The sequence below is a fragment of the Oryza sativa genome, chromosome 5, assembly GCF_034140825.1.
Source record: "Oryza sativa Japonica Group chromosome 5, ASM3414082v1".
NCBI lineage: Eukaryota > Viridiplantae > Streptophyta > Magnoliopsida > Poales > Poaceae > Oryza > Oryza sativa.
In genome coordinates this window covers 12,329,727-12,344,190 of record NC_089039.1, presented here as the reverse complement: position 1 = coordinate 12,344,190, position 14,464 = coordinate 12,329,727, and the positions used below count along the sequence as shown (strand labels likewise).

At 41.0% G+C, this 14,464-nt stretch overlaps 1 long non-coding RNA gene across 3 annotated transcripts; it reads right to left on the bottom strand.

The window, feature by feature from the left end:
- Positions 1-2,947: 2,947 nt before the first annotated feature.
- LOC4338295 (uncharacterized) lies at positions 2,948-7,544 on the bottom strand. 3 transcript variants are annotated; one of them, XR_003242560.2, is made up of 7 exons: positions 7,118-7,544; positions 6,393-6,515; positions 5,806-5,874; positions 4,567-4,626; positions 4,237-4,284; positions 3,936-4,120; positions 2,948-3,184 (listed from the first exon to the last, which is right to left on the bottom strand). It is a non-coding gene; the product is annotated as an uncharacterized lncRNA (long non-coding RNA). The 3 variants fall into 3 exon arrangements; XR_001545751.3 differs by lacking the exon at positions 2,948-3,184 and having other exon boundaries at positions 3,669-4,120; positions 6,393-6,616; XR_001545750.3 differs by lacking the exon at positions 2,948-3,184 and having other exon boundaries at positions 3,669-4,120.
- Between the last annotated feature and the right edge of the window lie 6,920 nt (positions 7,545-14,464).

Below are 14,464 nucleotides of genomic sequence, written 5' to 3'. Positions count from 1 at the left end.
ATTGGTTTTGCCCATCGGGAAGAATTTCGAGAGAAATGCCCTAGAGCATTTGTCCCAGGTGTTGACAGCAGCACGGTTGGCATAGAACCACTGCTTCGCTCTCTCAAGAAGGGAGAACAGAAATAGTCGTAGCCTGATGGTGTCGGGACTGACGCCCTTGATGGTGTACATGCTACAGATCTTCAGGAACTGTTGCAGATGAGCATTGGCATCCTCATTAGGCTTGCCACAAAACGGGCTAGCCTGCGCCATCGTGATGAGGCTAGAGTTCAAGTCGAAATCCACGTCGCCTATGTTCACCTGTGGCCCAATGACCACATTGTCAGCAGAGGGAGCAGCGAACTCGTGGAGAGTCTTGTTAGCCATAGTCTTGAACGTCGGTGGCGCTGGTACGGTTGGTTTCTTTGTCGGTAGAGTTTTCTGCGGAGCAACTACTTGAGGCCTGACGCTCCGGAAGAAAGCGTCAGAAATGCTTGTTGGTATTTCTTAACGACATTACTAGAAATATAATCCCCGGCAACGGCGCCAGAAATGCTTGTTGGTATTTCTTAACGACATTACTAGAAATATAATTCCCAGTAATGGCGTAGAAATACTTCTGGTATATTATGGTTACAGAGTTCATCCGCAAGCGCACGGATATACCATTGTAGCATTTCACCCGAGAGTATTCCAAGGGTATCGTATTTATTTTATCCCGTGGGAATATCATGTAGAGAGAACATTGACTAATAATTTATATATGACTGGTGATAATCATATTCTAAGCAGGGGTTAAGATAATCCAAGGGTAGAGTGACACACAAGCGTTAACTACTCATTCTCATACTTTATAATCTAAGCTAAGTGGAAAGAAAATAGGAAGAAAATCTATTCCTATACTTCTAATATACATAGTATACATACATTCTAGTTAACCGACATTCTATCCGATGCCCTCCTGGTACTTCGAGAAGCCACCCCTGACTGCCGAGTTCCTTACGACAGCCCGTCATGACCATACAATCGGGGCTAAATACGAAGGAATACCCTCCCCATGGAATTAACTTAGGATTATATACCGGCGCGGAGGAATACCCGTACTGAGCTGTCACCATCAGTGGCCCACCTCTCATCCGCAATATATAACCCCAAATAATGATATCCCGTAATCTAGACAATACGTCTAAACTACCAGATACTACTCTAATATCATCGTTATGACATAGAGTAATTGCATAAGCAAACATTATATCCACACCAAAGCATCTCCCAGATAAGCTAGCCGTATATTTAGTATAACATGAACATAATGTAAAGTAGGTGCTCATATTCTCGGAAAGTATTTCAATACCATAAATGTATTTAGAAGAGTATTCTAATAAAAGTACAAAGCTTACAAAAGAGAAGAGAAAAGCTAATAGAAACATACCCAAACTCTTCCGAAGGCTTCCGAACTCCTGATTTCTACTCTATTCCTATTCCACCAGCTAGATAGTACTAAACTAAACTTGAGACAAATGAGAGAGCTATTGCTTGAGGTGTGTGAGTGAAGTGAGAAGGTGATGTCCTTTTATAGGCACCATCCGGAATCTGAATTTCTTCATTCTCAACGGATGGCGGCTCGGGAACTTTTTCATCAATCGAGTCGGTGGAAGTGGAAGGTTCAGATTGTGACTCGATTGTTGAAGGTTCCTCTATTATGGACACGGATGCCTCTAGCTGGGGTTCATCGCATTGCGTCATGATGGAAGTATTTTCTAGAATGCGATCTAGAATTACTTTTCCTTCTGACGGTGTTTTATGCATGAATGATCCTCCAGCAATTATATCCAGATAAAATGCAGACTCCTTATCCAGACCTGTATAAAAATGTTGCAAAAGCACATACTCGGGTAAGGACATGGTTGGTCCGGACTGCACTAAATTAGTGAATCTGGACCAGGCTGCACCGATTGATTCGCTTTCAATCTGCCGGAAACTGAGAATTTCTTCTCGAAGGGCAGTAATACGAGTATCTGGGAAGAAGGCAAGACAAAATTTGTCTCGCAGCTTTTCCCAACTACTGTTTACACATCCAATGGTAGAGGTGTACCATTGCTTCGCTCTGTCTTGAAGGGAGAACGGAAACAATTTCCACTGTACGGTTTCTTGCTTCATGCCACGAATCTTAAGGCATGAGCAGACTTAGCTTAAAGTCCCACATATGATGGTTGTGGTTTTCTAGATCAAGGCTAGAAAAAGTTTTTTCACTAACCATACGATTAGTTCGGAGCGAATTTCATAGCTAGTTGTATAAATTGGCTCCGATGAAGGAGGTGTAAATTGGCTCCGATGAAGGAGGTGGTTCATAGAATTCGCTCTTAGGAGCAGACAGCTCGAAAAGAGATTGCTCCATGGTCGAGAAGAATTTAAAAGGAATACTTCTCTGGATAGCAAGGGTAAAGGTAGAATAAAAAAAATGAAAAGAGATACGAGGATGAACTGGGTTCGAAAATGATAAGCAACAATTCCCCGGCAATGGTGCCAGAAATTCTTGTTGGTAATTCTTACGGTCACAGATAAAATCCGCAAGCGCACGGATATACCGATGTAGCACTTCCTTTACGAAGTATTCTAAGGGTATCGAATCCAAGGGAACGTTGTTGACACGGAAAACACACACTGGCCTGGGAGATCTGCTTAGCTCTAGTGCAGGTCCAAAGGTTGACGATATACGGACGTGCCACTCAGTTTGATCCTGCAACTGACAAGACTAGTAATATGCACGTGCTAACGCTACGACAATATTTGATAATGCAAAATTAAAAAAATCAAAATATTTTATATATCTTGAAAGTATAAAATGAGATAAATTTTAAAGTCAAGAAAAAAAAGTTCAGTTTAAATAACAAATTTTAAATCATGCAGAAAAAAAATCAGGTCCAGAGATGGATAGCACCAGTAGCTATACCGTGTTACTCTAAAATACAGAATAAAATAATTTTATCTCCTGGATGTAAATCTATATTTTTGTTTCATAACACCACATTTTTCACAATTACAAAGAGGGTCGCCTCAAGCAATCGAAACATCAATGGTCACTACATGCATCGCTAGAAAGAACATCATCTTGATGTAAACTGCTGGACCTGAATAGATTGGCCTCTCTAACAGCACCAGGATCAGCTCCAACATCATCTTAAGCTAGAAATAACTTCGATTTCTGAAAGCTCAGGAAGACATTAGCATGAGGCATGTTTGCATGGTTCCAACTCCTAAACTCCTGAGAAACCAAATGCCTTAAAAAAATTTCTCCTTTAGCCACATCAAAAATCTTTCAAGCAAATTACGTCCAAATAAAAAGAAGTAACAGAACCGGCCATAGAATTTATGCATTGCATCATTATTAGTAATTACAAAGTCATCAGCACACTTCAATATTCAAAATGCCAGAGAAAACACATCTTTACTGGATTCATCCAATAGCACTTTTTCATGGATATTATGAAGCTATCGTTTCATTGTCTGGAGCTCCAAAATTGGTTGGTGCATACAAAGGAGATACTCCACTTAATATCAAGCAATTGACAAAATTAACATATTTTCAAAATTATGGCACCTCACAAAAGGGAAAATTGACCTTCTGCTGCAGCCTACATAACACATATCAGCAGCACAACAATTGCAGTTCAAAGAGTCTACACTGATGAATAAAAATTGATTTGGTTGATAGAAAGAACCACCCAAGTACTCAATACAAATAGAAAATTGCAATAATTGTTCAGTATTTACAGCGAAACCTAAATCTACAGGAAATAACAGCCTCAATCTGCCATGGAGAAACTTTTCCAATATATTTCCACTAAGTTAGGCACTCAGGCTAGCAAAATGAATACAAGATTCCAACTAATCAATTTCTGAAATAACATGGTGTCTAGAAATGCTAATCCTAATTTTAGTGCTGTTCTACTTACCCTGGAGAGATCTTGGTCGATGTCAACGATTATCATGACCATGTTGGTGGATGGGGACAAGGCTCTTTGAGGCGGTCTTCCTCCTTTCATTGGCAATGCAAAAACAGTTCTGCACCCTCCAAATCCTACTCTGAGTGGGCCTCACACCGCCGGCGGAATTCCATTAGTATATAATATAATTCAATCTGCATTCAACAAAGACCAAGAGTTATTGAGCCCTCCCAAGTATTTGCAATAAAAATGGAAGATAACTGCATGAATAATTGTCACTCTAATATCAATTTACAAGTTCACATTATACCTCTTTGTCGACAAGGCCGAGGAACTCTTGATGCTCCTTGCTAACAGACTGCAATATAAGGAAATCAGAAAAAGATAACATCACCTGTTGTTTTCTCAACGCAATGTTAGCGCTCCTTTCATAATATAAGCATTCTTCCTAGAGTAACAACAGTATTCATGCTCTTCTCTAATTGAATATGCAAAGAACACTGATTTTTCCTTATCAAACAAAGGATGCTACCATATAACATTTAAAATGAGTAGAATCATCAATACAAATTTATCAATTTATGTGCCAATTATGATCATCAACAAATAGGCGATTAGCCTAATGAAATACTCTACATACCAGCAAAGATTGCCATCTGCTAAATCCTTACTGAAGCATACTGAAAAGCCAAATCTCCTCCTGGATAAAAGGAAACTATAGATTTAGTCATCTATTTTTTCAGATTATCAAGCTAAAAGAGTGCCATAAGAGATGGCAAACTTCAATTGTGAAGGAATGCAGTGTGGAACAGTAAGCCCATAAAAAAATTCCAGTGTGTTCTGATAACCATTTAGAAACTTTAGTATTTTCTAGTAGTTGATTGTTTTGATGTTACAATCAATGTGATAACACAACAGCTAGTGAATTTATGTATGTTCATTATCTAACTTACAGATTTCATAATGAACATACATAAATTCCTTGTGCTTGAATAAAGGAAGTGAACAAGATTCACTTAGCATAGTGCCATAGCAACATGAGATGGCAATCGTAATTCATCTGCAATGCAAACCATCCAAAGGGAATGGCAGGCACTATTGGACAAACACATATACACAAAGCAGCTACATTACCTTGAAAAAAAAAATCAGAAAACAGCAGCTGCTCATGGGCTACACTGTATCAAACATTGGAGACTCATCGGCAGACGAAAATCCACAGACCAAACTCTTAAAAATAAAACCTACTCCACCTATCCAGAAATATAGCAAAAGAACTCATGTCTTATAGTTGCAAACAGAAGTATCCTAAGTTTAATTTCAGTCATCTTTAGCGTGTCATATACTCACCGTACAAAGAGCATTTCAGCGCACAAAAAGTTTAATTATCTGTCCTATATGCAGAAGTAGCAAATGTCCCTCTATCAATTAGCAAGCATGGCATAAATCAGTCCATAGTCTGGTAATCAAAATGATGGATGTTCTCTGATGAATCCAAATAATGACTCAGTGGCAACAAATGATACATGCACAACAGTTCAGGATCTTGAGCATAGAAGAAACAAATGATACAAGCCAATTCCCTTATTATTTACAACACATTGATTGACTATCTTTATTGAGCAATATAATAAAAAAAAAGGCACAACAAATGGGTTTATAGCCTACCAAATATTACACAAGTAACCCAAACATGGAAGTACAGCTAAACCATTTCACGACTTGTGAAGGTATCAAAGCAAGTTAGTTACATGTAATTTAATCTCAAAGCAGAATATCATTTCAAAGATAATTAATCAGACCAGCACAAATGGGGCTATACTGAAATTTTGATAGGGAAGACTTATAAATTTGATTGCACTGTTCATACTAAACTTACAGGGAGGACCTTGTATTGCTCTGTCCCAGACTGAAGCTGCTGTTGATATACCATAATATTTGGATTGTACTGCATTGAACAGGGACAAGATGGATTTCAAGAGCATATTATGAGGAAAACCATCAATACGTTCCAAAAAAAAAAAACCTTCGAGAGACAAAGTTGTAAAACCAATATTATATAGAAAGCTAAAGTGTTATCTGTCTGAATAACCCTAAACTTAGAAACAATAAAATGAGCCATACTAAAGAATCCTCTTAATATTTTATCCTCTGATCGCATGAACAAAATTAGGGTGCTATATGGCATAAGTATGAAAAAAGGGTTAACTCAAGTACTAACACTTTCAGTTATTTGACATATGGTCGGGAAGCAAGAAACGCATAAATGTAATTTGACATGCTAATACTACATACACCACAATTTAGTAAAGCAATGCCCTTTTAAAATTTGACAGCATCGTTTTAGACTAAACGCGACAAAAGTGCATAAATAGATCATGTGTGAAACAGATATGTATATGATTGAGTAACTGGAGTATGTTAAGAGTAACTAAAATGCAATCTTAAAAATAAAATCATGTTCACCTTCAAGCCAGGGCAGATGGATTCAAATTCAATCTTTAAGCTTCATAAAAATATTGCCCTTCAAATAATTCCTAGGGTGTGGAACAATGGCCATGAATCCGGTAACTGACATATCAAGGCCTCCTAGAATAATTGACAATGATGAAGAACACATTGCATTTACCAAGGAAACTTATCACAAATGCATGTACTCCAATTATACATGTGTCCAAATAAACATGTCACTGCATTGAGACTTCGAATCAGTAACACGTTTCCATTGTGAATTTAGAGGATGTCACAGGAAACATATTTAGAGGATATCACTGAAAGAGATGCTCATATTTATATAACAAGCATCAGAAAATGGTGACGAATAAATGTATTATGATAGTTCCGGTAACCGAACAGAAGAACATATGCAAATTATACTGCATTAGTTTTTTTGTCTAAACATGTATATAATACCACCACCACCAAACATAGAAGAACAGAGACAAATCATTCAAGGGTAAACTACCATTGATTCAGATGCGATCGTCAGCAATAATTGATTCATTCAAATCATCATTGTGTTTAGTGCATTAGTTTTTTTTTCTAAACATGTACTCCAAATTATATGATCACCATAGTATTGAATGTGACGACGCGGATTACTTGCAGCATAATAAAATTGAAATATAGCCGGCGGGGGGACTTATTTGGAAGAGAGCTGACATATTAGGGATGGGTGAGGGGATGTGTACCTCTATCTGCGGCAGAGGGCGGACGTGGTGGCGGCGGCGAGATGGAGAGTGGAGACCGGTGAGGCGCGGAGTGGCAGAATCACCTCCCTGGCGCCGGTGGCCTCCTGCCGATGTCGATGATGGAGGCGACGGCCGCGGCGAGGAAGAACTCCTTCCCGGCCCGGGCACCCCGGGAGGCGCCGAAGGGGACCACGGGGAGGTCGATCTCGAAGGGAATCCGCTTGTGCGACGCCGCCGGCCACGGGAACTGCGGCGGCTGCGCCTGCAGCAGGCCGGTGAACCCCTGCGCGAGGCGGCGCTCGATCCTGACGCGGAGGGGAGGGATGCGGAGGAGGCACGGCGAATGCGGAAGAGAGGGAGATGCGGGAGAGGATGCGCGGTCGCGCCGATGCGGAGGAGGCGCGTCGATTGCGGCAAATAGAGAGAGAGAGAGAGGGGGGGGGGGGTGCGGGAGAGGATGAGGACCGACACGCGCCCATGTGGGACGTCCGATCTAACACATCGGATGATTTTACACCGTTAGATATGTGATATGATGAATGAGTAAATGAATAAAATCATTTGTTTAACTATAGGGTAGATATGCAAATAGTAGATTAATGAGCCGATCGGCTGACAAGCCGATGGAGTAGTTTCAGTCGATAGCCGATATTAGCCGATGCCGATAGGGTTTTGAGCTATTGGCAATATGTCAAATGTAGATAATGATATAAAGGCAGTCGGCTGATGATGATGCAATATAACAACAATATAATCCAGTAGAAACTAATCGGCTAACAAGATGATATGATAGAACAAGTACTGATCCGATGGTTAAAGCATGCATTGGCTGGAGGTCCGATGTCATAAAATCCACAAGATTAGATAAATCAATGAAACCTTTGTTGTCAACGGCTAAATACAACTTATATGTATATGCAATCCTTATAAGCCGATGCAACATCCAGATAACTTATCGGCTAGCACCCCGATAAAACATTAGCATGAACCTATCGACTTAGCAAGATTTATATTATCAACAACAATCTAGTAGGTCGAACCTACCAATGCAGCACGAGATTGTATATGATAATCTAATACTCGGTAAGCCGATAGATCTATCTAATATGATGGATATAGCAAATCTATTTAGGCCCTCTTTGTTTAGGCTTATAAGCCAACTTATAAGTCGAAAAGTCTAAGCCAAAACAAACAAGCAGCTTTTTTATTTGGCTTTTTTGAAGCCATAAGCCACTCTAACACTATTAAGCCAAAAGCTAGGTTGGAGAAGCTTTTTTGGCTTATATGAGATAGATGTATGACTCCACCACTAAACTTAGGACATTAAATCCACTGACTTATAAATCATATAAGCCAATAAACTGACTTAAAAGTCTAGGCCAATAAGCCTAAGCCTAAACAAAGAGGGCCTTAGAACATCATTGTGATTGTAGAGATATATCGGCTAAGACAGAAGATCAGACCTAACCGAGCCAGTCCCAACTAAACCGATGCGTCTCTAAACACAATGCAATTAGGGATAGAATTGAGGTATCAGGTAGGCAAATATATCAACCAAACCAGAGCGATCCAAGAGATCGAAGCGATGCACCCTTGAACAACACCAATGTAGTCAACAGATTCACCAGGGCCAGCGGAACGTAGGACTTACCCCTTCGCCGGAGATGGAAAGCTGATGCAACCCCACGTCAGGTGCCAAGTAACGTCAGATGACAAGTAAAAACCTTAGTAAAGAGGGTGGTGATGCGCCGAGAGTAGTTGTATTGATTGAGAGATTGATAGATTACAATGACCCCGGGTGTACATATTTATACCCATGGGTAGATACTAGTCCTTGTAGGACAATAAAGAAAATTTCCTAAAGATAAAAGGAAAACACAAAGTCCTTATCGAACACTAAACACACTTTCATAAAGATAAAAGGAAACTAACGAACTATTCCTAATTAATAGATACACTTGCCATGCCGCATCCTCCTTGAACTCGGACTCTTCTGGATAAATTTCCTTCAATTGATCCGACTCCATCAAGAACACAACTGCTGCCGATTTGATGACTCCCATCGGCCGATTCTAAGACTCTGAAGCCGATACTAACTTTAGGCCGATGATGACTTTGGGCTTACCAAATTTTGGCGTTAACACATGCCCCAAATTTTGGAGTATGAAAGCTCATGCTTCAATCTTATCTCATTTCTTGTCTTGGTGACTCCAAAACTGATCTTCCTTTGCTTCGTGCAGTCGACTTTCATGAGCCGATACTGTCTGCATTAGATGAGCCGGGCTATCAAACTCGTAGCAAAAGAATCTCTCTCTGATATGTGCTGACAATCCTTGAAATGCGAGATCTGCTAGCTGCTCATCGCTCAGGCTCAAACTATAACATCGGCTGCAGATATTCCGAAATCTTTGAATATATTCCATAGCCGATTCTCCTTCTTGCTGCTGAACTGATATCAAATCTAAAAGCTTCATCTCATCGATGCCAGCAAAGAAATAGTCATGAAATTGCTTCTCAAGATTGGCCCATCCTCCAATAGAATTCGATGGTAGTGATGAAAACCATGTGAAGGCTGATCCAGTCAAACACAGTGGAAAAAATCTAACTCTCAGAGCTTCCTCAGCCGTTGCTTCCCCACATTGCACTAAGAATTGGCTGATTTGTTCCTGTAGATATATCATCTTGCCCTGAAAATTTGGAGTAATTTGGAACTATCGGTGTGGCAATGGAACCCTATCAAACCACTCGGCATATGGCAGCCGATACACAGAAGTATGTTCCTTAGGATTGATTCCAAACTGCTCCTCTATTACCTTTGCAATTCTATTGGCCAAATCTTCCCTATAATGATATCTTTGAATTCCTTCTGGCCGATATTGTTGATATGCCTCATCATGCTGACACCGATGTGCTTGCCCCCCGAGCCGATGCTGATGTTGTTCTTCAATCTACCCCCCGAGCTGACTTTTTTGAATAATTAACTCATCAACTGTTACCTTGATCAAACTTTGTAATGTATCCGCCAAAACTCCAGATTGATTAAACAATGCGCGATGAATTGCTTCATCAACTGTATCTTGAAGTGTTTCAACCATCGGCTTGCGAGATTGCTACTTCTTGGTATTGACTTCCTCTTCAGACATGTTGGGTGCAAAACTTGTGTCCCACCGGGCGTGCCAAAAATTGACTCGAAAAACACACACTGGCTTGGGAGATCTGCTTAGCTCCAGTGTAGGTCCAAAGGTTGACGATATGTGGGTGTGCCCGTCAGTTTGATCCTGCAACTGACAAAATATGCAAATAGTATATCAATGAGCCGATCGGCTGACAAGCCGATGGAGCAGTTCCAGCCGATAGCCGATATTAGTCGATGCCGATAGGGTTTTGAGCTATCGACAATATGTCCAATGAAGATAATGATATAAAGGCAGTCGGCTGATGATGACGCAATATAACAACAATATAATCCTTTACAAACCAATCGGCTAACAATATGATATGATAGAACAAGTACTGTTCCGATGGTTAAACCATACATCGACTGGAGGTCCGATGTCATAAAATCCACAAGGTTAGATAAATCAATGAAACCTTTGTTGTCATCCGCTAAATCCAACTTATATGTATATGCAATCCTTATAAGCCGATGCCACGTCCAGATAACTTATCGGCTAGCACACCAATAAAACATTAGCATGAACCTATCGACTTAGTAAGATTTATATTATCAACAACAATCTAGTAGGTCGAAACTAACCGATGCAGCACGAGATTGTATATGATAATCTCATACTCGATAAGCCGATAGATCTGTCTAATGTGATTGTAGAGTATTGTGATTGTAGAGATATATCGGCTAAGACAAAAGATCAGACCTAACCGAGACAGTCCCAACTAAACCGATGTGTCTCTAAACAGAATGCAATTAGGGATAGAATTGAGATATCAGGTAGGCAAATATATCAACCAAACCAGAGCGATCCAAGAGATCGAAGCGATGCAGTCTTGAACAACACCAATGTAGTCGGTAGATTCACCAGGGCCAGCGGAACGTAGGACTTACCCCTTCGCCAGAGATGGAAAGCCGATGCAGCCCCGCGTCAGGTGCCAAGTTCCGCCGGATGGAAGTAAAAACCTCAGTAAAGAAGGTGGCGATACGCGGAGAGTAGTTGTATTGATCGAGAGATTGATAGATTATAATGACCCCGGGTGTACATATTTATACACATGGGTAGATACTAGTCTTTGTAGGACAAGAAAGAAACTTTCCTAAAGATAACAGGAAAACACGAAGTCCTTATCGGACACTAAACACACTTTCCTAAAGACAAAAGGAAACTAACAAACTATTCCTCCTTGAGCTCGGACTCTTCTGGATAAATTTCTTTAATTGATCCGACTCCGTCAAGAACACAACTGCTGGCGATTTGACGACTCCCATCGGCCAATTCCAAGACTCTGAAGCCGATACTGACTCTAGGCCGATGATGACATCGGGCTTACCAAATTATGGTGTTAACAAATGTGTGTGGTCAAATCTTCCTCCAGTTCATCTAAGGACACCAAGCAAAGGATAGGCTAAGATAGAGAGGATTAACTACTGAGAAACAGTGTTTAGGGAAAACTTAAGTTTAATCCTAACGCGATACTTCAGGAACTGGCAACCCGCTGTTCCCAGATTTCGCTCTACTACGTACTCGGACAGGGAGGACTTAAGTGATCTAGAGGGCTGTCACCACCTCTACACCTACCTCAAATGTACTGTGGGATACGCATCAATTATTGGATAACAATTACCTAAACACAACGTTTAAGCAATTAATATCTACTTTAGTGTTTATAACTCACCAAAGCAATCACTATATTTTACTTGATTATAGTGAACAATAATCCCGTTTGCTATTAGGAACTAACCAAGAGATAATTCTCACAAGATAAATCTAAATTACTCAGGAAGATAGTTCAGTTGAAATCAGAGTAATAAACAAAATAAAAGAAATAGGAGAAGATTACCGACAACTTCGGAATTCTTCCGACTTCTTCTACTCTACTCTCTTCATATTCTAGTATAAAATATAGTACAATAGAGCCTCTTATAATTCAGCTCAAGCTTGGAAGTGTGTGTGAAGTGAGGGAGGTCCTTAAATAGGACAGTTAATGACGGTTAGCGAATAGGAAATGTCCAAAGTGCCCTCCAACCGTCATCAGGGATGCATCCGGGACGTCCACGCCAAACCCCAGCTTGGACGACTGTAATTGTGGTTCGGCCGAACCAGGGGTACGGCCGAACCCTGGCTGGGCTCCCTTGGCCTGTCCTTCGGCCCATTTCTCTTTCTGGGCTTGCCTTATCCGATTCTCGGAATTTTGGGCTAATTCTTCAATGTTTTGATGAAGTTCAAAGCTCCTCCTTGTATGGATATGCATCCTCCTTCACTTTTAGTTGCTTTTCCTCCCACCTTCGGGGTTTATCATATACATACAAATATACACCAACACTTGTGGAATATGTGAGACTTAACACCTATCACTATGTTGGATGTTTTATTATCTGGACTTTATGCATATGTTGGCGATATAGAATTGGCATTTAATAACCACTAATAGTTGCTCAAAACTACTTTGTAAACTCGAACCTAAGTCTTCACAGTATTATTAAACAAGGCAGTGAACCCACACAAACCTATCTTGGCCTAAGGCCCACGATGAGTTGGACCGGACAGGTAGCCTTAAGCTGGGCCTCGGCTCGTCCCAAGCCAACCCAAGCCATCCATTCCAAATTTTAGTTGCTTAGCAAGTTTTAAGAATTAAACCACTAACTTGGGTACATTGCTCGGCTTATCCATAATTGAGGGTGCAGCTATCCGATTAGATTATACTCTGATCAGAGGTGTACATCTTTACCCATAAGACACGTCTTCCTCACGTGTCGCCGCATGCACCATACCACCATGGTATACGGACGGAGGAGGTGACATAGTTCCTAACTCATCCTAGCCATGAACAAGAGTACCGACTGAACACCCGCCTACGGACAGGGCTCCCCGGACAGGTAGGTTATAGTTGAGCCCCATGGCATCAGGACATCCCTCAGGAGTGACCACCCGGATGCCCGTCCTGTGCCACGATATCTCGACTACCACGACATCTGTATCCGTGTCCTTTTGTTCATGTCCAGGTTGAGCCCCAAACTAAGCCTTACCCATTAGACATGTGGAAGTACGGTAGTGCTTTGAAACAGAAGCCCGAAGACCGATCCTTATGATGGCCGAGGTGCTACTATGAAAACCATGCACCCCGAGCGCAATCTAAAACATTTTGGGAATTTTGAATGACGAGGAGTTGTATGTCCAATTCCAACATATGTCGCAAATTACGTTGCGCCGACGAGGTCCAGGGCCACGCCCATCCACTTTGTTCAAATATCAACTGCATCGCAATCCTCATTCCAACTCTCTAGCCCGTGACATCTTGGTACCAGATTCTTCTGGTTCCGATCCCATGGCCTCCACAAAAGCCCAGCTCGAAATCGCCAAAAACCTCACCTCAAGGCTGCACAAATCTCTGATTTGTCCTGGAAGATGATTGCCTTAGAAGCACTCGTGCCGCTCGTATCTATTGGCGGTCCTTAAATCATAATATATGACTATCAATACCTGCATATAATGGAATAAAATATGGTATTCAACTTAGTGGTAGGGTTTATTACTAATCATTTCTATTAGTGTTGGTATATATTTGGATGCAGGTGACAAACTAACAAAGTTGAGAGGAAATATACATGAAGGAGGATAATCAAACACATATACAAACTTATGGAGTTTTGGACCCAAAAACCCAATTAAACACCTCCAAATGGCCCAATCCACCATGCCAATGGGCTAAGGGCCTCAAAATTAGTGTCCACGAGGAAAAATGAGCCGAACGGAGCCATCCCGGGTTCGGTTGAACCACCAGTTTAGCCAAACCCATTTGGAGGCCGTTGATCGCCTGATTTTACATCGATGGCCCTGATTACATCCTAATGGCGGTTCCGGGGCATTTTGGACATTTGGCATAGGCTCTAACCGTCATACCTGCCTATAAAAGGAGGAGCTAACTCTTATTTCCAACACACAACTTTGAGCTGAATTACAAGAGGCTCTGTTGTATCTTTTGTACATTAGAAATAGGTAGAGAGTGAGGGGAAGCTCTGGAGGAATGCCCGGAAGTTTGGTGCTCATCCGACTTCTACCACGATGAGTGTAGCTTCATAGTAGGAATTCTGGAGGAGTACCGGAGTTGTCGGTACACTTTACTCCGGGTTCGCAGAAACTTCTTCTATAAAGTAAGCATTTGGGATCCTTTCTT